Here is a 26949-nt window from a genome sequence, read left to right on the forward strand (position 1 = left end):
AATCATTTACTGGTAATTCAAGCAAATTCTTTTTATGTGGTATAACATCATCCCTATATATATAAAGCTCTTTGATTGTGGATGCACATGAAGTGTAAGGTGGAGGAAGAGACAACACTGCTAAATCATGCCCATGCTTGGTCACTGCTCAATTTGCTGTGTTGATTCCATCCATAATTAAATTCTCAGCAGCAAATTAAATTTCTGAATCGGCATTGGGTGGAACATGTTCCTCCTGTGTCTTCTTGGATGGTGTTGCAGAGAAAAGCAAGGCAGCATGCAGAAGTGTCACGTGTCTCTAATAGAAGGAGTCAAGGAGGGAAGCATGGAGCAGGTAAGGATTAGTCCTGCCAGTCCTACAGACCTTAGGAAAAACACTCCCAAATCAATGGAAAAGGCATCTTTTATTTTGGGATATGGTCTCCATTCCTTTTCTGCAGGCAGTGTGGATCTAGGAGGGTGATGGATGCTGCATGTGCCGAATCTTTAGATCCACGGCTGAAATATTGGACCAGGGCACTAACAAAAGGGATGCTATTATTAATGTTAAATGCCATCTGGGGACCCTATCACTTAAGGAAGAATCTGCCTGTTTATATTAACCTGGAGATACTTGGACCCACTTGTGCTATAAACAGACCTTACCATGTGGCTTCCCATTCTTTTACATGGCTGAAGAGGAGTCTACAGCCTTTAGATTGTCAGTCTTTGCTAGATATACTAGTTTCACCATCAGTAAATCTTTTAACAATTTTTAAAAAGGAGCAGTTGTAGTAATACTAATATATCTGAAAGAATCAGTTGATGAGAAATTGCATTTTTCAGTAACTTTGGCCCACATGGGTAATTTCTCTGATGTCAGTGGGTGACTTGCTTGAGTAGAGGCCGTTAGTCATTGCATCTGGCTCTGTATGTCTCTAATAAGATGCTTATTGCTAAAGGAAGGTTGCTACTTCTAAGAGGAAGGCACAGATTCAGATTTAATGAGTAAATAGTGTTGTGGGCAATCATCACTGCTCAATATTTTCATCATGTTAGGAAACATGAGTCAAGAAATTGTTTCCATCAAAAAATCCCATTATATTTTTCTTTGGATTAAGTTAGATGCATTTAGGCAAGTGAGAAGAGAGTCTCCATTAGCCTAGTAGTTATGCACGTTCTTGCCATGAATAACAGAATCATGGAATAGAGTCATTAAGGTTGAAAATTTGCATTGGGGATTTCTCTGCAGCATGCCTGTGCTCTTATTGGGACTGGGGCTAATCAGGAGTAGCTGAAAAAATCCATTGGTAGTAAAGGATGTAAGGTTTTTCTTAACATATTACAGGCCAGCTGACAGCTAACCAGAGCTTTTCAGAAAAAAAGAAATAAAAGGAGTGGGGATAAAAACACTTGCACTGACTAAGTTGAGCAACCAGCTGAAGGTACTAAGAGGCATCTTTGACTAACATGGGAAAAATAGCAAACAAAAAAGAGAAATTCTGCAAGTTATATAAAATAGGTGATGTTGGCCAAAATACCAAGGATATGGAGAAAGCTTTTAGACTCCTAGAGAAGAGAGAATAATGTTTACTTTACACTAACTCCATCACTGATAATGTCTTGAGTAGTTTATGATGAAGGGATACTCTTGTGAAATACCTTTATGGAAAATAATTAGAAAGTGGTCCAGAGTTTGTACAATAATTGGAAGGCTGATTTGAATCTAGAAAACAAATATTCAATTAATGTATATAAAGGGTTTGGTATGATAATGAATCATGGAAAATTCTGAAAAATGAAAAAATACTGCTGTACTATTTTTTTTTTAAAAAAGGTTGTGTCAGCTATGGTTGGCCCATAAACCTGACTAAAACAGTGTAACAAATAACAGGGGAGAGAAAATCATTATCTAGCAAACAGTAAAATCATGGACTTCACTGGAACAAATGGTATCAGACAGATTTCATTGCCTTTTCTGATAGAGACAAATCAGTAGATGAGGGTGACTATAGCTCATGTTATTTGTATCTGTCCTGTGATAAAGCACTTGCTGTTGTACAGCATCAAAACCTGCTCATAAAACAAAGTCAGCCTGTGCTTTGAATCCTATCACATGGATTGATAAGTGACTGAGGAGCTATAAACAAAGCAATGACACGTACAGACAGAGATTCCTAGCAGGGTAACTAGTTCACAGGGAAAAAAGCGTTTCTGTTTACCATTTCGTTTAGCAAGGGTAAATTTCCAACACCCTCAGAAAATGTATAGATGATACTAAACTCGTAGGTATAGGAAACACTGAGGAAAAAGGAATAATTAATGATATGGGGATACTGGATTGCTAGGTGTGTAATTTAGTGACAGAGCATCCAATAAATTATTTTATGTCCTCAGTGTTTGCTTTATCTATTGTTTAGGTTTTTTGGGTGTATAGAAAGAAAAATGACACGAAACTCCTCATTGTTTCTTTGCAAGAGAGAGAGTTGGCTATAGGCAGTGAAACAACTGTATGTGTCTTAACAGCAGAATTGCATTGCTTTATTCAAAAGGAGACTGAGCCAATATTAGCCAAATTTGCAGTGGAGATCCAGTTCTTTCTTACATTCCTTTCAAAGGATCTTCCTGGACATTTTGTTCATATGCATTTTTGATAATTATAATATTAATAGTTCCATCTCTCCTGTAAAGGATCCAATACAACATGTACCAGGGTGTGCAACTGGTAAAAGAGTATACAGATCCTGGCCCCTGATCCAACAGCCCTCTACAGACACATGTTTAGTTCTGAGGTTGGACTGGATACCAGAAGAATACTCTGTATTTTGGATTTAATAGGGGGATATGGAGGTGTCAACACATGCTGGAGTGCTCTACTGTGTAACTGCAACTCAGAAAACTCTCCCAAATGACTCGATTCCTGCACACTAGCTAATATCTACCAATAGTAAAGAATTACTTTCTAATGGCTTCTTAGAGAAGGAAGGATTATATTAACCGGTAATATGTCTTCCAGTTAATTAATCAAGTATCTGAAGCAAAAATAATCTAAAAGATGTGTTCTGTGGAAAGCAGAAACCTGAAACTAAATAATGCCTAAAGACATCCAGAGATAGAGGGTGACAACAAAACAGACTAGATTTTTCAAATAGCGTAGTGAAAAAGATTAGTTTGGTGACAGAAAGTGCCAGACTTTCTCCTGGTGTTTTTTCCTGAAGAAACAATAAAAGATACCAGTGATGAAGGGTGTAAATAAATAGCTTAGTGAAAAACTAAAATAAAAATAAACTCAAAAATTCAATTAAAATTCAAATAGATTGTAACTAGTTGTAATGAAGAGGGAAAATGTGCACACTCTCCTGGGTGGAAAACTGGTTGGCTGGCCGGGCCCAGAGAGTGGTGGGAAATGGTGTGAAATCCAGCTGGAGGCCAGTGACAAGTGGGGTTCCCCAGGGCTCAGGGCTGGGTCCAGCCCTGTTCAATGTCTTTATCAATGACCTGGATGAAGGCATCGAGTGCACCCTCAGCAAGTTTGCAGACGACACTAAGCTGGGTGGAAGTGTCGATCTGCTGGAGGGTAGGGAGGCTCTGCAAAGGGATCTGAACAGGCTGGACCACTGGGCAGAGTCCAATGGCATGAGGTTTAACAAGGCCAAATGCCGGGTCCTGCACTTGGGGCACAACAACCCTGTGCAGTGCTACAGACTAGGAGAAGTCTGTCTAGAAAGCTGCCTGGAGGAGAGGGACCTGGGGGTGTTGGTTGACAGCGACTGAACATGAGCCAGCAGTGGCCCAGGTGGCCAAGAAGGCCAATGGCATCTTGGCTTGTATCAGAAACGGTGTGACCAGCAGGTCCAGGGAGGTTCTTCTCCCTCTGTACTCGGCACTGGTGAGACCGCTCCTCGAATCCTGTGTTCAATTCTGGGCCCCTCACCACAAGAAGGATGTTGAGGCTCTGGAGCGAGTCCAGAGAAGAGCAACAAAGCTGTTGAAGGGGCTGGAGAACAAGTCTTACGAGGAACGGCTGAGAGAGCTGGGGTTGTTTAGCCTGGAGAAGAGGAGGCTGAGGGGAGACCTCATTGCTCTCTACAACTACCCGAAAGGAGGTTGTAGAGAGGAGGGTGCTGGCCTCTTCTCCCAAGTGACGGGGTCAGGACAAGAGGGAATGGCCTCAAGCTCCGCCAGGGGAGGTTTAGGCTGGACATTAGGAAAAAAATCTTCACAGAAAGGGTGATTGGGCACTGGAACAGGCTGCCCAGGGAGGTGGTTGATTCACCTTCCCTGGAGGTGTTTTAAGGGATGAGTGGACGAGGTGCTAAGGGGCATGGTTTAGTGTTTGATAGGAATGGTTGGACTCAATGATCCAATGCATCTCTTCCAACCTGGTTATTCTATGAGGCTATGATTCTATGATCAGTTTTATTCTGCAGCTTATGCCTCATTTAATGATGAATTGAAGCTGAACTGTTGGAAATACTGACAGCATGAGATGAGGACATCTCACTCCTAACAGAGCCACCGATTTGAGGTGAACAGAATTGGGGCTGGTTCCTGGACTTCTGGGTCCATCGTTGCATCCTGTGGTGCCAACGATGGAGGTTTTCTAAGGCTCCTCTTTTCACCTGAAGAGCAAAGGTGTGATGTAAAAAATATTTTCCTGGGAAGATGGGTGGATTTAGATTTTCTAAACCAAATAATGGTGTCCTGAGGGATGCTGCTGGTGGAACTCTAAAAACCCTTTCAAATACAGGTAAGATAATTACTGAAACCACCTAAACACAGCTTTTAACTCTTTTTCACACTGCCTTATCAAGGCACCTGTATGTGCCATGAGGGATCTAGGCAGCTGGCAGCCTGTTGGAGTCAGCATGAAGTGTCCATTTAGGATCAGCTTTGATGGTCCCCATGTTCCTAAGGCTCCTTGAGGGCTGAAAGCTTTGCCCTCTCCTGACATAGAGCTCCTGCCAGCATCTGAAGCCAGAAAGACTTCAATGAATCTGTCTCTTACAATAGTGGAGCTGAAGGGCCAATTATAGGCGGTGTTTATGTTTCAGGATCATTAAATTAATCAGGAAAATGCATCCTAGTGTCTGTAAGGATGTTGTGTTTTGCAGCTGAAGAGACTGTTCTACCTGATGCCTTTGTCCACTGACCAAGACTAGTGAGAAAAGCTGAAAAAGAAAAAAATCTTGTCGGAGGAGAAACATCTTAATGTTAAAATTCAGTACTGCAAGATGAGACCAACCATGAATGTGGTCTATTCTGTTGACTTCACATAACCATGTTGCATTACTGTCTGCCTGTGCCTAGTTTACTCTGTGAATGTATACCATAATAGCTAATATACTTCTTTCTAATCTATTCCTTACAGTTAAAACAGCCCCTACCTGCTCTCTGGCAGCAATGACCTTGCCTTCTGCCTCCATCTTAGTTCTTATTTCTTCTGTCTCCATGTAATCCTTCCATTTATCTCCTTTCTCTATTATCCTTGTGCTTCCTCCCTTGCTGTAGTACAGTCGGCTTTAGAAACGGTTTTATGAGCTGAACTTTACAGAGATAAAGAGCCAGCTCCTGCAAGTCATCTGTACATAAAAGACCAATTAACCTTGAGAATCAATTCTTAAGGAAGCTGGGGAAGATTTCTGTTATTCACAGAGCCTATGGAGTTTTTTACCCTCTCTCATTTTTTTGAAATTTGCCACTGGATCAAGCTGTAAGAAAACTCCATTGGCTTCAGTGATGCAAATGAAATTGCATTTTGATACTGTTTGACTCAGTAGCTTGCTTTGAGGAATGGATGTTCTAGGAAAAAAAACACTGTGACAAGTTGTAGCTTCACTAAAGACATAGCAGGGTGACTTTGGACCAGAGAAGTTTCTTTTAATAAAGGTCTTTGTGATTTAACATTCTTCACTGCTTGCTCTTTGCAGCAGAAATTTAGTTTTGTGAAGTTGGATGTAAATGCACCAGGGGTCATTTTACAGACCATTACTTTAGATAAGAGCTATCAAAACAGAGCAAATAATTTGTTTAAAGGACAAGAACACAGGCAACAAAGATAAAGACAAATATTGGCAACCAAATTCTGTTCTTTTGGAAGGATAACTCGTTGATAACACCAAAGATTTAAATGAAAAGTTGGTTTTAGATGTGGGGTGAAACCTTTATATTTATACTCAAGCTATGACATATATTGGAAGCTGGCATTGCTTTCTTAGAGCATTAAATTTACAGAGTATTTACATTTTTTTTAAAATGTACAAATGTGCTATATATAGATACCCTTGATTTCAGTAAACAACTGACTTGTTTTAGAGAACACTTTCACCAGCCTAAATAAGATCTCAAGTCTGACATGCTACAAGTTGGGAATTGTGCTGAATTTATAATTTTCTCTCTCTTTAATATTTACGAGACTTTATTAAAGTCATGCTAAAGGAACAGAATGATCATTTGCTTACTGAATTATAGTTTTGAGTTAGGAAAAATCATGTTATGGAAATCCAAGGAAGGAAACTCTTGCTACTAACAAGAAACTGATAAGGAACCACAAGTGAAGCCAAGTTGGACTAGGAGCCTGGAAATTCATAGATGTTTGCAAATTGCAATGTGGCAATCCTGAAAAGCATTAAAGTTGTCCTTGAAGTTGTTAAGAAATGAGAAAGTTTCTCTCCTCAGCTAAAGTCCAAGGAGTTCTGGACTTCAAAGCAAATATTTTTAGTTATTTATTTAAAAAAAAAAAAAGTCTGAAATGCGAATCATCCTCAACTTATACTGGAGGAGGATGGATTCAGAGTGTGCTGAAGACAGTTTTTCCACTGGATTCAGGGGGTTTTTGGAGTTGCTCCATGTCCTCCCCACCCTCCATCTCTCACTTACAGCCTGTGCTCTCAGTTGTGTAGCTGTGTCCTAGCTTCTTCAAGATGAAAACACAAGAGCTGCTCTTTTTATAGCTGGCTTTGCAACGTGTCATAAGATGCTTTAGGACTAAAATAGATTAAAATTATGAGAATATATGAGCAATTCCAGGCTATAATAAATCTCGTCTTCAGCCTGTCCATATATGTCTAGTCATGCTTTATATTCCAAGCTAGACGAACGAGTAAGGATGGGTGATAGACATGAAGGCTTTTGTAATTTGGATAGCATAAATGTACTGTGAAGTAGAAGAAGATGATGTTGCTATTAAAATCTTTTCACCAAAGCACTTCAGGAATGGTGAATGGGGATGGAGCTTTCTTTCCTCTTCTTCACCACTCTTGCCCCAGCTGTGTGATTCCCCTTAGAGCTCATTCCTGCCCCAGAGGGTTCTCTGTTAGGGGTAAGGTGGCAAGAAATGGATCCCACTGGTCCCTTTTCTCTTGCCCTGCAGAGGCTTGGCTACCCATGTCCCAGGCAGCCTAATGACAATCACTTGGGGCTCATATTCCTCTTGTCCCTTGCTAATGCCATGTACGCAAAGTCTTTGCTCTGTGTTTCAGTGGAAAGGTTTTTTTTTTGGTAGATTGTGGGAAGGAGAGGAGTCTGTGGTGTGACAGGACTTCTGGTTTCTTGGTGGATGCAGGGCACGCTTAGGATCTTACAGATGAACCAGCCCTTTCCCTTTTGCACCTGAAGGCGGTTCTCTGGTGCTGGGATGTTGCTGTAAATGTTTAGACAACTGCCTCTGTACTTGTCACTTTAGGGCTGATGATCATTGTGGCTACATTTTCATCCTCATATTTTTACATAAACCTACATTTTCATCCTCATATTTTTACATAAACCTCTGTTGACATTAATTACTATATGTGTTGTCCGAGGGGTTCATCAAGAGCGACATTGTCCTGGCGTGTAAGTGGTCACAGTAGGTATGAGTAGCTGGGAGGCTGTAACCTTTGTCTCTGCTCCAGGTTGCTGGGATACAGAGCACTGAGTGACAGGTACAGGTGTCTATTAATTACTGATTTCCCTGTCAGCAGTCAGTGACTGCCAGTTTTCAGTGCAATGCACTCTGCTTTTCTTTGTGGCTCCAGCTCTGTCAAAAGCACAGCTGAAATCTGGGCTGGGTGGATTTACTTTGTAAAATCTTCGGATTTACTTTTAATTTTTTTTTTTTTTTCTGTGTAGAGAACTTTCCTTTTAAAAGAGATTTTCCTTCTCTCATTTAATTTTTTTGTTCACACTAGATTTATAGGTTCACAGAGTGGGGGTACTGCTGTCAGGTTTGCTGTGTTCACTTTGGCTCTTAGGACTCCAGAAATGTGGCAAACGCAGGCAGAAAATAGCAAAGCTTGAGCTGCTTCTTCAGCAAAGCAGAGGACTCTTACAGCTGCTTGAGGAAGAGATAACACAGGTTTTACCAAACGCTGTTTTTCAGTTGAGAGATCATATTACATTGTTTTTCTTGCTGATTGATGGGAATACCAAATCTCCACTGGCAGGAGAACTTGCAGATCAACTCCCAGATGCCCTTTCAGAGCTTCATCCTTTAAAGGGAGCAGCTTTCTTTCTTACACTGTGGAACTGGTGTATTGTATGGTTTAGTTCTGAATGAGATTTTGGTTTTTTGGCTGGCCTGCTTAAAATTGGTTGAAGGATAGTTACTGACTTAGTGAATTTGGATGATATTTTCTGAGTTGGTCAAAAGCTGAACTTCTCTGGAGCCAGCTGTTTCCCTGCTCCGCAAAGGCACTGGAAACTCAGAAGCATGTTCCAGTTCATTATAGAAGCTGAGCTTCATTTTTTAACTAAAAAAATAAAAAGAAATCTGGAGAAGACAAGACTGGATGTTAAGCATTTGCCTGCTTGGAGGTTAAAATATTTTGTACTATTTGAGTAAAAAAATGGATAATCAATATATAAAAAGACTAAAAAGGACATGTAGACAATAGCAGTTTTCTAAAGTGGTTCAGTTTGGGAAGTTTACCAAAATACAGTCATTTTCCACAAAATATCTCGGGGAACCAATGCTTGTCCAAATAGCAATTTTTCATTTAGAAACTCCAAGCCAGTTGTTGTTCATATGTATTAAATGTATTGACCTTCCTGAGATAGAGCTTCGCTGTGATGTAAGGCTAGATGAGGTCCTCCTGCATAAGAAACTCACCCCACTGTTGTCTGGAGCACCTCAGCAGCAGCAGGAGCCTAGAGGGGTGCCTCTCCTAGAGCTCTCCCGTTACTGTATTGCCCACTTTGGTAGGATGACAGGAGAGGGTCTCTGTATCCTAGATGTATTTACGGAGTAAGAACATGTTCTATGAGGAGTTATCATTGTCTCTGATAAACACCAAGCACCTCCTCTCCCAAGTTTAAAAATTATTGGTTTTTTCTCTTATGGTGCTTCTCCTGCTCCTATTCACAGACTAATTTATTTTCTGCATTTTCATGTGTAATCATTAAGCTTACAAATGTGCTGTGTTTGTACTGGATATAATCTGTTTAACAGAGAATGATTGCCTGAAGCTACAGATCTTAACCGAGCATTAGTAAGACCTAGTTCAGCCATGGTGCCTGTTGGCCTATGAAAGCCAGTTTCTTTTTTTTTCCCTCTTCCTTTCCTGGCTGCATAAATCTTCAGAGGATCCTTAGTCATGTGTTAAAGCTTGTTTGGCCTGAGGAGTTAATCCTTTCTAAGACAAGTCTTTTCCCTCTCACATGCATGAGTATTCATGAAAGCAACGTCTAAATCCATGAGGATTTTCTTTGGAAACTCGTGGCCTTCTGCTAAGGAAAGTATGTTATTCACCTAAAGAAGAGACCACCAAAGCTGCTATCTTTAACATCTTCCTTATATCATATTCTTAATTTAGAGCAGTCTCTGTCTTTGCTTTGGAAACTGAAATTGTTTAATTGCTTGATATTTGATTCTTTCTCTAAAACAGGGAGCGTAGACTCCCCCCCCCAATCTTCCTGCATCTATCCCCCTCTCCTCACTTGAGCTCCAGTGGTGAAGAACTATAATACATTCCCTGATTTTTTAGTAGGGTTTCATATGCTAATAAACCTGTACTTCTTTCCTGCCTAAATTTCTGCTCATAAAAAATGATTTTTCTGCTACTGAGGCTTACATTTGTTTCCATGAATTCATCCTGGTTTATCAGGACTTCAGGGGAAGACTGTTTAAATGTGACTGGATGTGCTTATAAAAGGAGTACTTTTTTTCTTGTGATGAAAGGGTCACGGGTATGTGAACTGCAATATTGAATAATGGAAACATTTGTAACAGGAAGAATTATATGTGAGATCCTTCTAGGTAAAAGGACAAACTTTGCTTGGATGCAAGTACTAAAAAACCTTCGTACTTTTAAGATTACTCAATTAGATCAGAATTTTCCCTGTCTGAGCCACACAGTTAGGTTTATATTAAATTCGTAAGCTCCAGACACAAATAATTACATGGTAAACACCGTGATTGTGTGATCAAATGTGCGAGGACTCTTCCCCTAGAAAGCCCATATAGCCATACAGTCCTTTTTGTTACCTTAAATACAGCTCTGTGGACAATGTCTTCCCCTTCAGCTCTGTGTACAGCCTCACAGCTCCCATGTGTGTCTGCCTCCAAGCCATCAAACCATCCTACTCCTGCTTTTCCTAAGCATGTTGCTCCCTGCTTGTTGCAGAGATTTAGGTGTTCAGCTCAATGAAGTGTTCGAGGCCAGGTTGGATGAGGCTTCGAGCAACCTGATCTAGTGGAAGTTATGGCCCGGTGGGTGGAACTAGGTGATGATTAAGGTCACTTCCAACACAAACCATTCTGTGATTCTGTGGTAGTTCACATTCTGCACAACACAGGGTGTCTTTGGATGGTTTTCCCCTGTGGGTGCTCTGTTACATCTACAGCCCAGAACCCAGGTGGGTGAAGCATCTGTGAGTGCTAATAGCCTAAGTCAGCTGGTGGATTGACTGCTTCACATTCTGTGGGTTCCTCACCGATAACCTGAAGGCAAGATCTTGAGCTAAGTGATGAGTTTCCTATAGGTGAAGAAGGACACAGAAAAAATCCTTTCTGCTTCTGTCTACCATTAGCTAACATGATATAACTTATGATTTGGGTAACATGTGGTTGGAGGAGAAAAAAATAGTCAGAACTTGATTACATGCCTGGTAGCATCATTTGCACCATTTTTCCTTCCCTGAAAACCTCACTGAGTGTGTAAGTGCAATGGCCCTGTACAAGCAGCTGCTAGTCAGCTGTGTTGGTGTTTCAAAAGACAGAGGCTTGTTCGCTGTGCAGGATTCAGGAGTGGCAGTTAATGGCCCAATTACACTCATCTCTGTCTACAAAATTTAGATCCTGCCTCTTCAGAGTGTTTCCCTGTTTGGGACCGCTTGTGGTGGGAGTCGGCGTGTGGGTGTGTGGCTCCTGGCAGCTGAGAGGAGGACCAAACCCCTGGCACCTATTAATTCCTTCTGAGCAGGGGATTATGAGAACTGGTTATCTGTGCGTGACCTGCTGTGGCACAGCCATGGCAACTCGGGGAGAAGGGATGTCAGGGTGTGCACTGCTACACTCCAGCCTGCCTGTATCTCTTCTGGTTAGGATGGACATTTTCTGTGTCCTGTCGGTGAGTGGGACAAGGACATCTCCTGCTGCATTTCTAGAGCATCTGCCAAAGCCATGAGAGCAGTGGTTTTGGTTGCACCTCCATGACGTGCTCTGTCAGTAGTGGCTTTTCACCAGGTACCTATTTCAAAGCAAGTCCTTGCTTTAAACCCTATTAAATCCTGGAAGGACACGCTATCCTTCCACTTTACAGGGCATCCATCACTCACCATTGCTGTCACAGAGCCCCGTGCTCTCCAGGTGGAAGGGATGTGGACAGGACCAGGACATCGCCAGGGGATACTCATGCCTCTCCGTGCTTAAACCGGCTGCATCCCCCAATAACTCAGCTCCCTTGCCATCGCATTCATGCCAATTGAAGAGCTGTGTTGGTTTGCCTGCACAGAGAAAACATCTTAACTCCTTCTCTGCTGCCTGCTGGCCTAGTTTTTATGCGTGTCGCTACGTGCTGATGGCCCTGCCATTCCTCATATGTGTTTTTAACCATAAGGGTCAATTAAATCACTAATACCATCATCTGTCTGCCCGGGATGACTCCCAAGCACCTAACATTTCACTGCACAATAACACAGAGGCACTTATTTCTTCGGGGCTGTCTCCGTAAATCACTGTAATGTATTTGCAGAGCGAAAGGGATTTGGAGTTAATGCAACCCATGGCTATTGATTTAGCCCTTCTTTCTCTTTGACGCTGTTTATGTTTTTTAACAAGGACGTGTTGGCTACACAGTTCATATTGTGCTGAATCACTGAACATAAATCACCAGGTTGGGTTGTTTTTTTTATTTTAATCTCCCTGTTCAGTGGGGTGGGGACAGTGGTGCTGCGAGGCAACTCAGCCCCAAAGGGATCACTCACTCTTGGGTTTAATTTTTGTCTTGATTTACTGCAACATCACACAGTAAAAAAAACCCATGAAGCAAAGCCCCAAACTTGGGCAGATGGCCTGTGCTGGTAATCTTTCATCGTAATGGCTCCTGACAGAGCAGCTGTGGTTCACTGCTAGTTGGGGTTTCCATCAGAGACAGCAGTTTTCCTGGGATATGAAACTTGGCTGTAGCAGTTTGCTTCACTCGAGCATCTCTTATCCAAAAGAACAGCATAGAAGAGGGAGTTACTCTTTTAGAAAGGGAACCAACCTCATTCTCATTGAGATAATCTGCTGGCATGTGGCTTTTGCTCTCCCCTGTGTTTATATATTTCTAAAGAAATGTCTCAACCTTTAAACTGTGGTATTGGAAAACTTTTGTAGAGGCTGAAGGTGAAAGGCTACAAAAGCAAAATAGCTTCACGTGGTCACAGATCTTCATAAGAGACCAGTATGGAGGCAACAGAGAATTAGGGAGTGGTGAAGCCAGATATGCTGATGGAGGATTTAATTTAGTGGTTTATTCCTTCTCTTTGTGAATCCCATGGGTGTAAAGCTATTTCTTCTGTGGGAAGCCCCCAGGAGCTTCACTGACTTTGTCATCTCTTGTACTGGATTTTCCAGTCCTTTCCGAGGTGTCAGGCAAGTGGAAAGGCTGTAATTGAGATTTACTGTGTTTGGTTCTATGCCTGCTCATATGTGGCAAAATACTTAGCCAGTGGTGGAGTCAAACCTCGCTACTGTTCCATACGCTGGAAATACTCTGTGCAGATGCCGCTAATTCGCGATTTATTCACAGATTTGTCACACACTCGAACAACTGTCTGCCTAATGCCATAATTCATTAGGCAGACAGTTGTTCGGTGTGTGACAAATTGTGAATAAATAGGATAGGGCATTGCACAGAGTATTTCCAGCGTATGGAAAGTAGCGGGTTGGAAAGGCATGGGGTGGCTTTGGCTTATTTGGCAGGCCTGCTCCATCCCTAGAGTCTCCCTGAATGCTGCAGGAGACCGTTAAGTCACGTTGATTTGGCTTCTCTCTGCATTGAGTGTTATGACAAATTAGTACCAATGGTGTCTCCATCCGACACAAAAAAGCTTTGGCTGGGGTCTCTCTGGCTCACGTCTGCAGAATTTTATATAAGTGAAATGAGAGAGAAATGGCCTCTGGGTTGGTTTTGTGTTTTATTTTTTCTTTGATGAAAATGTTTTGGTGGGTGGGATTTGAAGTCCTCCACATTAAAAGTAATGTTTTCTAATGCATTTTGAGAAGCATGCTTTTAGCTGGAACACAGGCCTTCTTCCATTGAAGTGATAGTTCAGAATGAAACATTGTTTGATTTTCTGCTGAGAAAACCCCACAACTCAAGCAAACCTTCCTCCTTCCTTCCTTCCTTCCTTCCTTCCTTCCTTCCTTCCTTCCTTCCTTCCTTCCTTCCTTCCTTCCTTCCTTCCTTCCTTCCTTCCTTCCTTCCTTCCTTCCTTCCTTCCTTCCTTCCTTCCTTCCTTCCTTCCTTCCTTCCTTCCTTCCTTCCTTCCTTCCTTCCTTCCTTCCTTCCTTCCTTCCTTCCTTCCTTCCTTCCTTCCTTCCTTCCTTCCTTCCTTCCTTCCTTCCTTCCTTCCTTCCTTCCTTCCTTCCTTCCTCCCTCCCTCCCTCCCTCCCTCCCTCCCTCCCTCCCTCCCTCCCTCCCTCCCTCCCTCCCTCCCTCCCTTCCTCCCTCCCTCCCTCCCTCCCTCCCTCCCTCCCTCAAGTGGTTTTATCTTAAAGACCCTTAGGTGGCAGAGACCCCTCTGAGATTATGTGAATCATCCTCTGGAGGCTCTACCTTCCTACTTGGACAGTGGAGATATTTAGACTAATTAAATGAGGAGCAAACTTCCAGACTTGCATTTGGAGGCGGATTTGATACTGTTGAAATACTTAGATTCTGTGGAGAAAAATGGAAACATAATCTTGCTATGCCTGTGCTTAGTTCTGTTTTTCAGACCCAATTAAGAATACATTTGGTTACCTTCTGCAAGGTACAAACCTGATGCCCATATGACATCTCTTCATTTCCAATTGTCTCTCCTTAAATGTTGAGTTTTGCTTACAACTTCAAAGCTTGCAAAGTGCCCTGTGGTCAGTGGTGAGGAGGTGCTACGGAAACCCATGACAACATTAGCCAGAGAAATGTGAAGTTAGCAATACTTGGAAGTCAGCTGCTTCATATGCACATTGCCTTTCAGTTTATTATTTTTATTATTATTATTATTTATTTTTTTACATCTAGACTACATTAACCTTGTCCTGGCTCCATCACACCAGCTGACGTAAGATGGATGATGTCGGTGACCTGGCATAGCATCCTGCATGCCAAGTGCATTTGAACAGGACCAGCTGCCTTCAAAGGGGAAAGACTATTTTCTCAATAGAAGCACATTTAGCAGCGCTATCTGCCTAATTGGCTGAAGAAACCCTTGCCCCTGTTTTTATGTGGTGAGCTTCCCTTGGCAAGAAAACAGATGGATTATCAGGAAAGCTTTGCAGAATGACAGAAATGGGGCCAAATGTTCCTGATTTGCTGCTTTTTGGAGCTCTGCTGAGGTGCTGGTTGGGTTTGCCATGGTAGGGGCTGCTCCAAGGAGATTTCCTTCTGCAGTGCAAGCACCTCACTTCCACCAGTCCCACAGGTGGGTTCCACACTACAGATTTAGGACATTATTAAGGAGATTCATGCAGTCTTTAGACCCTCAGGAGACTGGCATTCGGTTTCTTGTGTACTGCCTTGTCACAGTGCTTGGGCATGACTCGAAGGAGTGCATCTGCACGAGCAATAGGTGCCTGTTCTCCTATGCAGAATTAAATTGGGGAAAACAGCTCTTGTCTTCCATAGAAAGGGTGCTATGAGGATAAAGTCACCATGTCACACAAGGTGTGCCATGATGTTCTGTGTTGTAAGGAAGCAGATATAAGCTAAATGCTGAATTATAAGATTTTTTCATAGGTTCTCATTTCAGATCTCAGATCTAGAAGCTGTTCTAGAAGATACTGACATCAGGGTGGTTCTCATTCCTTTCAGTGAGTGTCACTACTACCTCAGATTTTCACATTTTCCGGTAAGAGCGGGAACCTCTGCAGACAGGTCCTGCTTCAGACACAGATTTACAGCAATCTAGGTGAATGTCAATGTGCGAAGTGTGAGCTGGTCAAGAGCTCGTATGATGAACTTCTAGCCTGTTCAGAAAACTTTTCCTTAACAGAGACTGACTTAGGCTTGTAATGTGGTCTCTCCTTGTACGCGTGCCTGAGGTGATGCTCCAGTTCTGGGGAGAGGCGTAGCTTTGCTTTGTGCTTATAATTTCAGAATTACTTTGAATTTTACCTTTGGGGTAAATCAACCTTTTTGGGGTTGATTCCTATATGTTTTAGTGTTAGTACGTTAGCTGCAATTCCTTCCTCAGCTGCATGGCAAAGACACAGAGCCTGACTATATGTTGCTGGTGGCCATGGAGCAGTGCAGTGAGCCTGAGCCAGTTCTATAAATTCCTGTTTAATGGTTTCTTCTGCTTTTGACTCAGAATTAATAATGCTTATTTAATTTCTTATGGAAGGAAAATGCCTGATAAACTCAGATGGAGTTGTATGCAAATTTTGCACCTCCAAGACCAAATATCACACCTCTTCTAGCTCTGCGTGTAGTTAAGCCCATGCAACTATTTCTGTGCTTTGTTGTGACCACGGTGTGGTCTTATTTCTGTTTCTGGCCCTGACTGACAGAACTTTTGTTTTCTGGGTTTTGGCTCCGTTGCTCCATGCTGCCTGAAGAGGAACTGAGGGAGCAAACAGCTTTCCTGATCTATTGTTTTACTGCCTGGGGCAGATCCCAGCCGCTCAGCCATCTCACACAGGCGTGATCAGTGATCCTGAGGGGTGACCAAGGGTAGAGGGACAAGATGTGGACTCTGACATCTGCTGTTTGCTGGAGGGAAGAGGCTGGTCTAGCTTGGCAAGGACACAAGGCTAGGAGAAATCTCTTTGACATCTCCAGTGTTGAGAAAGGGGGAGGAGAGTTGTCACTACCCCAGGAAAAAGGTTGTAAATTGTTTTTTTTAACTCCACTTGCTGAAGATTATCTCTGTCCAAATCTTTTGCGACTGTTTCCCATGGGAGTTTTACATAGAAATAGGAAATTAAAATAATGAAAGGGGGAAAAGTGATTATGTCGAGCTTGAGGGGAAATATTACCGCAGCTGTTTCAGCTGGAGCTTTAGGTCACAGTTATTAAAGGAAAGGGAAGAGCCTTTGTTTGCTCCTTGCTTCCTTCACTCCTCATCTGAGTGCCTTTCTTTTTTGTCCTGAGTTATTTCTGCCTGTCTGTGCTTCTGGAACACATGTATCCCTTCCAGCCTTTCAAAGACCTTCACTTGTCTCAGGCCAGGTTAAGGTGGCATTCTGCTGGCAAACACCTGAATTCAAAGCAGGTAGTATTTCACCTGAAGCATGACTCTTATCTTTCGGGAGTCACAGGTTCACCTCCCTGTAGCTGACGTGAAGCCCGGGCTGAAACAATTAGGGTACTATGAAAGGGCAGTTGCATTGCCCTTGTGATCTGTTTCCCTCTCCATGTCCATCAGAATATTTTCAATCCAGCTCTACAGACCGCAGGAGCTCAGATATGTTTCCTTGCTATTAGCAATCCCTTGTCAGGCTAATCTGAATCCCTCTGCAGAGGTAGTTGGAGTCAAATTTGTGTATGTGCATATTTGTTGGGGTGCCATGGAGACAGGCTACAGGAGAAAGCATGAGGCTGAAGTAGTGCAAGGCGAAGAGAGGAGATTTGTAATCAACAGAAAGGAACAGATGGCCTTCGTTGTAATGCCTATATTTAATGTTAATGTTAATATTCCTCCTGGAGCACTAGCACTTCAGTGATGTGTAACACAACATCAAAGCATCTGGGAGAGTGGAGATAAGGCGAATAGGTTTGTCAGATCCTAGGAGGAAAACAAGCCGTGGACCTTGCCATGAGGTTTCAGTGAGCGTGAGCAAGCAGAGAATGCAGAAGTTAGTTACAACCCTCCTTCAGAGCTCTGTGAGCATTGCCTTGACATGCTTATGCTGTAGGCCGTGAGGAATCGTGATGGCACCCTGTGAAGGAAACAGCATTTGCGCCCAATGCCCTGACTGCAGCTAGATGTGGCCTTGTGAAAGGAGCAGTTTCTCAGAACATTGTTTTAATTCCAAGATGAGGAAAGGCATCAAGCTCCTGCTCTGTTTTTCTTGCCATCCACATCCTGGCAAGGTCAATCTTGTCTGGCTCCTTACAGAGTCTCCTCACGCTGGTGCATGGTGAGATTTACTGGCATGCTTGGAATTGCTTTCTGATTCGTTCTGTAAATGCAATTAGTCACCAATGGCACAGAGGTGGAAGATGAAAGTGAATTCTGTGGCACCTAATTAGCTGTCATTTCTGGAGGGGTTCAGAGCAGAGACGAAAAGTTGCAGGTCTAGCTGCATGACCTGGGGTCTTATGGAGCAGCAATGAGACACACCGTACTTCATCCGAGTCCTACGTGTTACCCTATAATGACCTTCTGTCTTTTCTGTTAAAGAACAAACAAGAAGCCTGAGTCTCCATGGGTGTAATCAGTGTAGCTCTTTGGAATACAGTGGAGCTCTACCAAATTTCATCAGTCAAGGAGAGATGGATCTTATAGGTTAAATGATGACAAAATTATCTTTGTGTGAGTTTTTGTATGTGTGTATGAAAATGGCATGTGCAGATGTGTACATGCCCACACACTAGTTAAAGGTGACTGCTTTTTTATTTGTTTGTATTTAGTGCACCTTGGAGGCCCTAACTTGACAACAGTCATAAATGAAATGTCATCTGATCATCAACAAGTCCCAAACTTGTTAACAAAATTATCACATGATTTGTAGCCAATTGAAAGACTTGCTGAGTAATACTCCTTTCAATCCCCCTACATGTGCATATTTTAGAAATCCATCTGCTACAAAGCTTGGGGCAGGTTACAGTGCTCTTTATTACAGTGAATTAACTGATCGCGTCTAGCAGATTTTTCTCCCTGCGGAAGCTCTGGGTATTGAACATGTCTCTCTCATTTCTTGTCTATCCTTGCTGTTGGAAGCATGCCAGACAGTTTCATACCATCGTTTAAATTTATTTGTGACCTGAGAAACTTTTGTCACCTTTGAGGTGACCTGAGAAACTTGTGTCACTCTTGAGATAACTTCCAGCTAAAACGTTTGGTGACATTGTGAGGGATATAGGAGTTGATACTAGAAAAAGTTTTCTGATGAGAAGGTGATATTCCTCAATCCAGTCCTGTGTCAGCACATCCCACTTGGCAGGTGTCTTGAAATGTTTTTCCTGATCCTTTAACCACTCTTATTTGACCGGCATCTTGTTATAAAACCAACATACTCCAGATGTATAAACCACCATTGTCTTTCACATCCCTGGACAGTGGTGCCTGAAAGCAGAAACTGGGAGGAAGATCTCTTTAGCCTAGAGAGGAGACTTCTTGTATCAGATGGTGATAGAGAAGTGTTGGTGGAGAAAACAGGGATGGAAACATTTTCTGCTTTCTGTGCCATACTATTTGACAGCTTATACCCACTTTCTGGTGGGTGTTTTGTCAGCTCTCATTTGTGGAATGACCCATCAGAGTCACAGTGACAGGTTATTAACCTGCTAGTTTTACTTTATCTTGCTTTATCAAGCTTTATCTTGACAGAAGTGTCCTCTTTGAGGCTCCTGTAACTGGCCTGTTACAGTATCTCAAATGTAAAGAAAACGAGTGTTCCAAGCCTTTCATTCTTCTGAAGCTGTGCAGACAGTGGGTGACATGCTGTGGAATTTTTCTAGTTAATTTCAGTCTGTTTTGTGGTTTTGCCCTTTGCCTATAGAGTAAGAAATATTTTCTGTTTAAGGACCCATCTTCTGGATTCTTCTCCTGACTTGTGTCATAATTTGACTTTAGGTAAGACACTAAAAATGGTCTCATTGCCAAAATAATTTACAGACTAGTCTGTCATCTCCAGATATGCAAAATGTGATAACACTTGTGAGGCAGATGAATGGGGACTTCTTTGAGACTCCATAGCGAGCTGGCATTTGACCAAGGAGGGGTACTTGTGTCTCTGGTCCAAACTAACCTGCCTATGCATTATAAAAGAGCTCTAATCCTCCTGTTTGCTAAGGGATTTGAGATCTCCTCCCATTTTTGCAAGGTGCCATTTACTATTTCTATCTCATGTGCTTTGTCTGAGATGTGTCTACAGCCCTCACTCCTGCATCTCTGAATTAACCAAGTCTATGGGAAGGCAGTGGAGCAGGATGGGAGAGTTTAACTCCTACTTTCACCTTTAGGAAAAAAGTACTTTAGGAATTCATACACCATGTTAGCACGCATCATCATGTTTGAATTTCTTGCTGATGGCTTTCCTGCAAGTTGCTTTATGTAAAGCGAGACGGGGAAGGGGGGAATTATTAAAACAGGAGTCACCGTTTCACAAAAGGTACACCTAGAGAACAAAGTTTATTCTTTTACTGTGTATGTTTTATGGCCTGATTGGCATTAAAAAGTCTCGTTTTGATGAAGATTTGTAAGATTTTGTTGCTATGAACAAGAATATACATTTGGAAATTCTATGGAGTAGCTGTGGAGAGAGTATCCCTAGAGACTGTTTTAATTTCCGTATTCATTAAACTGTTCTGTGATGCCTGAGAGACACCCAAACCCTTGAATAACACAGCTGTGAAAGCTGTGAGGGGAGGCATCAGGATCAAGGTGCACTTTCACCATCAGTTTAACGCAGTCCTAGCCCTGCTCTGTCAGTCCTGTTCCCCGCTCTTCTTCCCCTCTCCACCTTTCCACCTTGGCCACCCGTTGCCACTTTCTCCTTTTGTCTGTAGCTGTGCTCACACAGCATGCGATGAACTGGATCAGGGAGCTGTTCTGGCTGAAAACTAGTGAAAAAAACCCAACATTCTGATGGATTAGATTCTTCTAACCTCTAGTGTTGACACAGGGAAGAGAAAAAATGTGGACTGGGGAAGGCAAACTGTCCCACAACCCTTAGTAACTTACTAGGCTGTCACTGGAGATTCTTCCACACAGACAGTTTGTCTAGCTGAAAATTATCTTTTTGAGGGCCATTTTGCACTGTCCTTTAGAGTTCTGTATTTGGTATCTCCACTCATGAAACTCAATGGGATGATCTTAAAAGGCATGAAGGTCCTTGCTTTCTCTAGAGTTTTACTTGAAAGGATGGCAATGATGTTTAACTGTTATTTAATACTTAGGGTGATGAGTGCATGAGCTGGTTGACTGTGGCTCATCCTGTTGTCCTTTGAAGTCAATGGATAGCTTTTATTGACTTAGCTGGGCAACAGCTAAGGCCCTGGTTTAAAGAGCCACTGTTTTACTAAAGACTACTTGCTTCTACAGGTTGCAAAAATAGGTAATCTGAAATGCTTTCAAAGATGGCTGGGCTGGGGCTGCACACAGCTTGTTTGTGAAGTTTTACTTGAAAGAAAACTAAGTTTCACACCGTCAAGGGGCTGCTGGCTGACCTGACCTTTTCAGGCTGGAAATGGTCACTGAAAGGATAAATAAGATGATGATAAAAACTCTCCTAGTCATTACTGGACTACTGCTGAAAGGGATTTGGCAAAAGCTGAAGAAATGTCAGAATGAAAAGTGCACCATCTCTGTGTCTGACCCTGTCCAGTGCCCAGTGATGGCTGGTGAGATCTCCACTGATTTCAGAGAGAGTGAAGGTGGCTGAAGGCCAAGAGAAAGCACTGCTCACAGCACAGCCCTGAAGTTTCATGTGTAAGTGCGTAATGCAGTAAATGCAGTTTCTTGGAAGGAGACAGCAAGCCTTGGGTGCCAGCCTGCTCTCTGAATCTGTTTGTGTGTTGAAATGGGCTGCGCTTTTCAACAAATAAACCCTTCACTGCCATGTATTTCTTTGAGCTGTTATGCTCAGCTTCCTTGATGATAATAACTGCTTCATTAGCTGCCTGATGAATGGTCCATGCACATTAGCATCGTTTTATCTGATAGTGATGAACTTTACCCTGGGAAGCTGCATGGCATCCATCACGGGGTGTTTTCTCAGAGGTTAAGCAAACCTCTGTCAGGAATAGTATAGGTGTAGAGAGACAAGAAGATGGACTAAATGACTTCTGAAGTGCCCTCTAGCCTTGCCATTTCTTACTTGAAAGCTCTGGCATGATAATTACACCTTATTTCTATGACAAGCATCTCTAGGGACGCTCGGTTAAGAGGTGGGTCCCTCTTGGACTGGGAGCCATTCAGAGGCGGCACCAGTGCATTCAGAACTAAAATGACAGCCCAGCACATCACAGCTGGATGAAGATGTTCACAGGGAACGACTTGTCCCACCTAATCTCAGATGCTTGCATGGAAACATATGTGTCCAAGCTAGGCTAGGCTAGCCAACTTCTCCAGCTCTCGAAGAAGAAATGAGTACAATTCATGTGCTGTTCTCTGGATGTCTGAGATATGCTGGAAATACCTCTTTTTGCTGACCATCATCCCATGCTGCAGTATACTGACCAAGGAGAAAGGAAATCCTTTGACCTGGTTGGTATGAGAGCTCAGTACCTTTCTCACTTTCGCTGGGATGCAATATTCATCCAAACACTTTTCTATCAACAATTTGTTTTTAAACATTAATAAAAGTTATTTCTGTCCTCCTTCTGCTGACAGAGCTGCTCATGGCTCTCTGAACTTAGCCCATCATTCTGCAGAGATCTTCCACTGCAGGTCACTCTGCTAATTGGCCTAGGACTGGACATAGATGCTGGTGAAGGGTCTGGAGATCAAGCCTTATGAGGAGTGGCTGAGGGGAACTGGGATTGTTTAGCCTGGAGAAGAGGATGCTGAGGGGGAGACCTTATTGCCATCTACAACAACATGAAAGGAGGTTGTTGCGAGAGGGGTGCTGGTCTTTTCTCAAGTTGCACCAGTGGAGGTTTAGATTGGATATTAGAAAAAAATTTCTGTACCGAAAGAGTAGCCAAGCATTGGAACAGGCTGCCCAGGGGAGTGGTGGAGTCTCCAACCCTGGAGGTGTTCAAAAAATGTGTAGGTGTGGCACTTCAAGACATGGTTTAGTAGGCTAAATGGTTTAGTGGTGGTGTTGAGCTGGTGTTTGGACTGGATGATCTTAGAGGCCTTTTCCAACCTTAATATTTGTATGATTCTATGATTTATTTTAACATATTTGGGATAGAATCCTGGAAATTATGTTTAAACATGTTATATAAAAACTTACCTAAATTGTAATTTATTCTGATTCCTCACAAATATTGATGATATATTTTCACTGAATTTTGGCATTCATTCAGTAAACCTCTTCAGTTCATTTTTAATTTGCAGATGGCTTTGGCATTGTTTCAACCTCAGCTTCTGGTGGTTGAAGCCTGGTGCTTGAATTAGACTCAAGATGCAAATAGCCTGATTTTCAGAAAGTCTGAATATATGCAGCTGCCTTGTGGGTTTCTAAGTAATGCAATTAGGGCTGGCTTTCTCACTGCCAAAAAAGCCGCAAATGAATTAGGAGTCTGGAAAGTGAAATGTGACAGAATACGCATAAATGTCTCTAGGAATTTGGGGATTTAGGAATAGGGATTGAAATAATTGAAACCTTGGCTCAAGTTTTCAGCTGAAAAGCACTGATATAAGTAGTTTCAAAGGAGATGAAAAAGGAAAGTGTTCGTGTTCAGGAGAAGCGTGGAGCTGGGCATTAGGTCTGAATGAGTGATGTGATGAAGCCCTGCTGATGGACAGGTCTGCTGCTCGCTCATGGACTGGGGATGATAGGAACACAGAAGGGAAACAGTAATATTTACTGATACGAGAGGGTATAATTAGAAATAATGAGTGCGCTAAAAGAGGAGGATGGGCTGGAAGCCCAAAACTAATAAGAAATGGAAACTTGCATCTCCTTTTTCTAAGCCTGGATTAGGAGAAGTGGTTGATAGGCAGCCTTTGAAAGCACTGAGGTAGTCGCAGAGTGTTGAAAGCATAGTCCCTGAGTGTGTTAATGCTATGGAGACCAGACACAGGGGAACACAGCCCCGCAGAAAGACTGTCTGGTTTTTACAGTTGCCATCTTTTGGGATATCATGTCTCAGTGTATCAGTGTACCAGGGAAGTGAAAGCATTGTCTCCCTTCCAGTATGATTAGTCTGGGGGGATCACTAGAGTGCTCAGTGGGGTTGATCTCCTTTCCTATCTCCTCCTGTTTTCATTCTTTCCTTGAAGAGGCTTTTTAAAAATTTTGTATGTGTGTTTTTGTTTCTTTGGTTTTTGGGTTTTTTTAAATAATTACACAGCTAATCCCTATTGCACATGTAAATATAGATAGCACATGGGTCTAAAGATTATGGATGCCCCTTTTGGCTAACAATATCTTTTAATAGCATTGTGTGCAGTTAATCGTGTTAAGCAAAAGTATCAGTGGAACAAGCAATGCAAGTTCAAAGAAGGAATAAGTGGCAGACTTCTTGAGAGCAGTTTAGAGATATTGTGGCAGTGAGGGTAGAAGCTTTTTTCATGGGTTCAGTGATGTCTGTCATTGGAAAACAACATGAGTAGAACAAGCTGTTAAATTGCAAGAGACTAGCTACTATATTTCATAACAGATATGGGAAATGTTTATTGCTTCTGGGCTTCATCCATTGTTTTCTGCCTAGATCAAGTGTTCAGTGCATTGGGAACTGGTTGTAAGGGCTTCTGCCCTCTGTGCCCTTCAGTTCTAGTTAAGTGGGAAAGTCTACGAGGCATCTCCCATGTAGGTGAAAGAAGGGAATGAAAAAATTAGTGCAAAAAAACAGGAAAGCCATTGAAGTGGGTGTTGCTGTTTGTTGTGGAGAATGCTCAGGTCTACAGGGGTTTGCCTGGGAGAATGCTCTTCAGTCAATGGAAAGGAAACTGTTACTTCCAGAGTTTCAGCAATACCCTGAAATGCACATTTTCTTTAAGATGAGAGGAGATATGACCTGGAAATGCCCGCGTCTGTCAACTGTTATAAAGGACTGTGAGGTGACTCGCACAGATGTAGAGGTCTGCAAGGAGGAACACTCAGTGCCACTTAAAGTTAAGCCAAGGATTGTATGGGAAGAGGGGCAGTGGAATTGGAGGACACACTGTGGAGCTCAGTCAGCTCATGGTGGGCTGCAGAGCAGGAGGTGGGAGTGCTCTCCACGAGCCAGAAGATATTTGCTGGAGTTCTGCACAGGACATGTGCAAGGGTGGCAAGCCCACACTGTGAATCCCATATTGATGTTTTCTGAACACAGAACGCTGGACAGATTTGGTAATTTCTTTCTGCCTCTGGCAGAGCTGTGACCAGTGCACCATCCCTTTGACGTCATGTGCAAGCACAAGGGCATGTTTTTTGTACAGTGTGTTTGTCGAAGAGCATGTGCATATGCCAGAGTTTCTTCTAACAACTTTGCATAGTGTTGCATATGTGATTTCACAAATTCTCCAAGAACAATAAAGCAAAATTTATCACAGGGTAAAATAAACAAACTTGCCTATTTTTGGTAACATTTTTCAGGTTACTATTAATCTTTCATTTGAAATTTAATGCTGAGGACTACACATTGATTCTGGGAAGCTTTTTGGAACAGCATCAATTTTCCATTTAGAAAACTGCTTTTTTTAAGCTTAACCCTATATATGGGATGTGGTTCATTTTTTCCTGAGACACTTTCCTATGGAGACTACTCTTTGGGTCTGAAATTCAAGCTAGTTTTGTCAAAGCCTAATAATTATAAGCAATGAAATATGAAATGTTATAGGAAATAACAACTGACGGGGGGGAGGGACATGTTTAGAACATTAAGGCCAAGCACAGAAGAGTAATAAAACAGAATCAGAATTACAGTTAAAATTAAAACAGACCCATGGCCAAATTTAAAGATGCTATATGTCTGGGTGATAGTGGAGAAATAAACACAGAAAGCAGAAACAGAGTAATAGCTGGTAATGGATAACATCTGGCATCGGATTTGCCATTAAAATAATTTCAGAGAACTGGTGGATGAAGGAAATTCTCCATCAGGGAAGGGAGGAAATCCCAGCAAAATGGAATGGCGTTTTTCAGTGAGATGCAAAGTTGTAAGCGTCCCATGGTGCTGGGAAGGCTCCTCTGTCTGCCTTCTATTTTTGAATGTTCGAATTGCTGAGACAGATTAGAAGTGCTGAGCCCAATAAGCCAGCGTTAATGGGTGATTTCCAGTGCTTGTGTACATCACGTGTGCTCTGAGGGTGTTGGTGCTGCAGTCAACGCATGCTTTGAGCTTGTAGGGATGGACCTGAAGTACAGTGGGTGCTGAGGACAGCATCACCATGGCTACTAAATCAGCTTGAGATGCCTCATCACTTATCTAAACCAGATCTCCATGCAGTTGCATTCATAAGTAGCCAGGCTGGTTAATTTAGAGCTGGCCGGTGGTGTGGCCAAAGTTCTGAGCTGCTGTCATGCCTGTGATGCAGCACAGATATATCCTGTTTAGAAGATATATCCTGAGTTTAGAAGAGTGATATAACTGGGCCTTCAGTGGTTGTTTCTGGGTAAAATTATAGTATGGGGGGAAGATTGTAGGGATGGTAGCTGGAAGACATTTTGGAGCTATGGATATGTGACCAAGGCCAGAAGTTAATTTGCTTCAGAGTCATTTACCAGAGGAACAACCTAGTCTGTGAAGGAGTTTTCAGACATAAAGTTGAGTTGGAAGTCAGATAGAAAACAAACAAACAAACAAAACCTTCTCCCCTTCCATGAGGGAACTGATCACAGTAGAGGAAAAAGTAGTGGAAAAAGATAACGTGAGAACTCAGTTCTGCTGTACAACCTTCCTAGTGAGTCTTGAGATCCCTTGGTAGACACAACTAGCTGCACACAGGGACGTGGTGGTCAGAGGGGAGGGCGTATGTTGGGGCTGTCTCCCCTGTGAATTTCATCTAGCTGGTTAAAAGCAGAGAGATTTCCATGGAGGAATGGAATAGGAGAGATTGAAACCAGACTCTTCAGCCTGAATTTGGAATGAGAACAGAAGTCCTTTTTTCTTTATAGTTTTAGTTACTGTCCTGAGTTTTGAAACACCAGTGGTAATTGACAGACATCATTAGAGGGGGCATTTCTCCCCTGCATGGTGTGCCCCTGCCAGCTGGAACACTTCTGAAACCCTCTCTGGCTCCTTCTTGTCTGCAGAGGGTTTGCTATGACAGCAACCTGGATCGTTGACACCAAACTACTCTCTATAATTTGTTGACCTGATATGAAATAGAAAACTACTCTCTATAATTTGTTGACCTGATATGAAATAGAAAAGAGATCAGAACATGGGTTGGATTTGGAGGGTTTCAGTATCCCTTTGTTTGCTTCACTCCAGTCTTGCATATTAAAATTAACAGGTAATTTTTTTTTTTGTTAAGTGATAAGTACTATACAATGGATCTGTTACAGATATGTTACTTAGATAGTTTGGTTCCCTTGTA

The 26949-nt window shown here is 42.4% G+C and overlaps 1 protein-coding gene across 1 annotated transcript in view; it reads left to right on the forward strand.

Annotated features, from left to right (window-relative positions):
• The window catches only part of ELAPOR2 (endosome-lysosome associated apoptosis and autophagy regulator family member 2), a 108462-nt gene that overhangs the window by 24380 nt on the left and 57133 nt on the right, over nt 1-26949 (forward strand). The window lies entirely within an intron of this gene.

This window comes from Phaenicophaeus curvirostris, chromosome 1 (assembly GCF_032191515.1).
Source record: "Phaenicophaeus curvirostris isolate KB17595 chromosome 1, BPBGC_Pcur_1.0, whole genome shotgun sequence".
Taxonomy (NCBI): domain Eukaryota; kingdom Metazoa; phylum Chordata; class Aves; order Cuculiformes; family Cuculidae; genus Phaenicophaeus; species Phaenicophaeus curvirostris.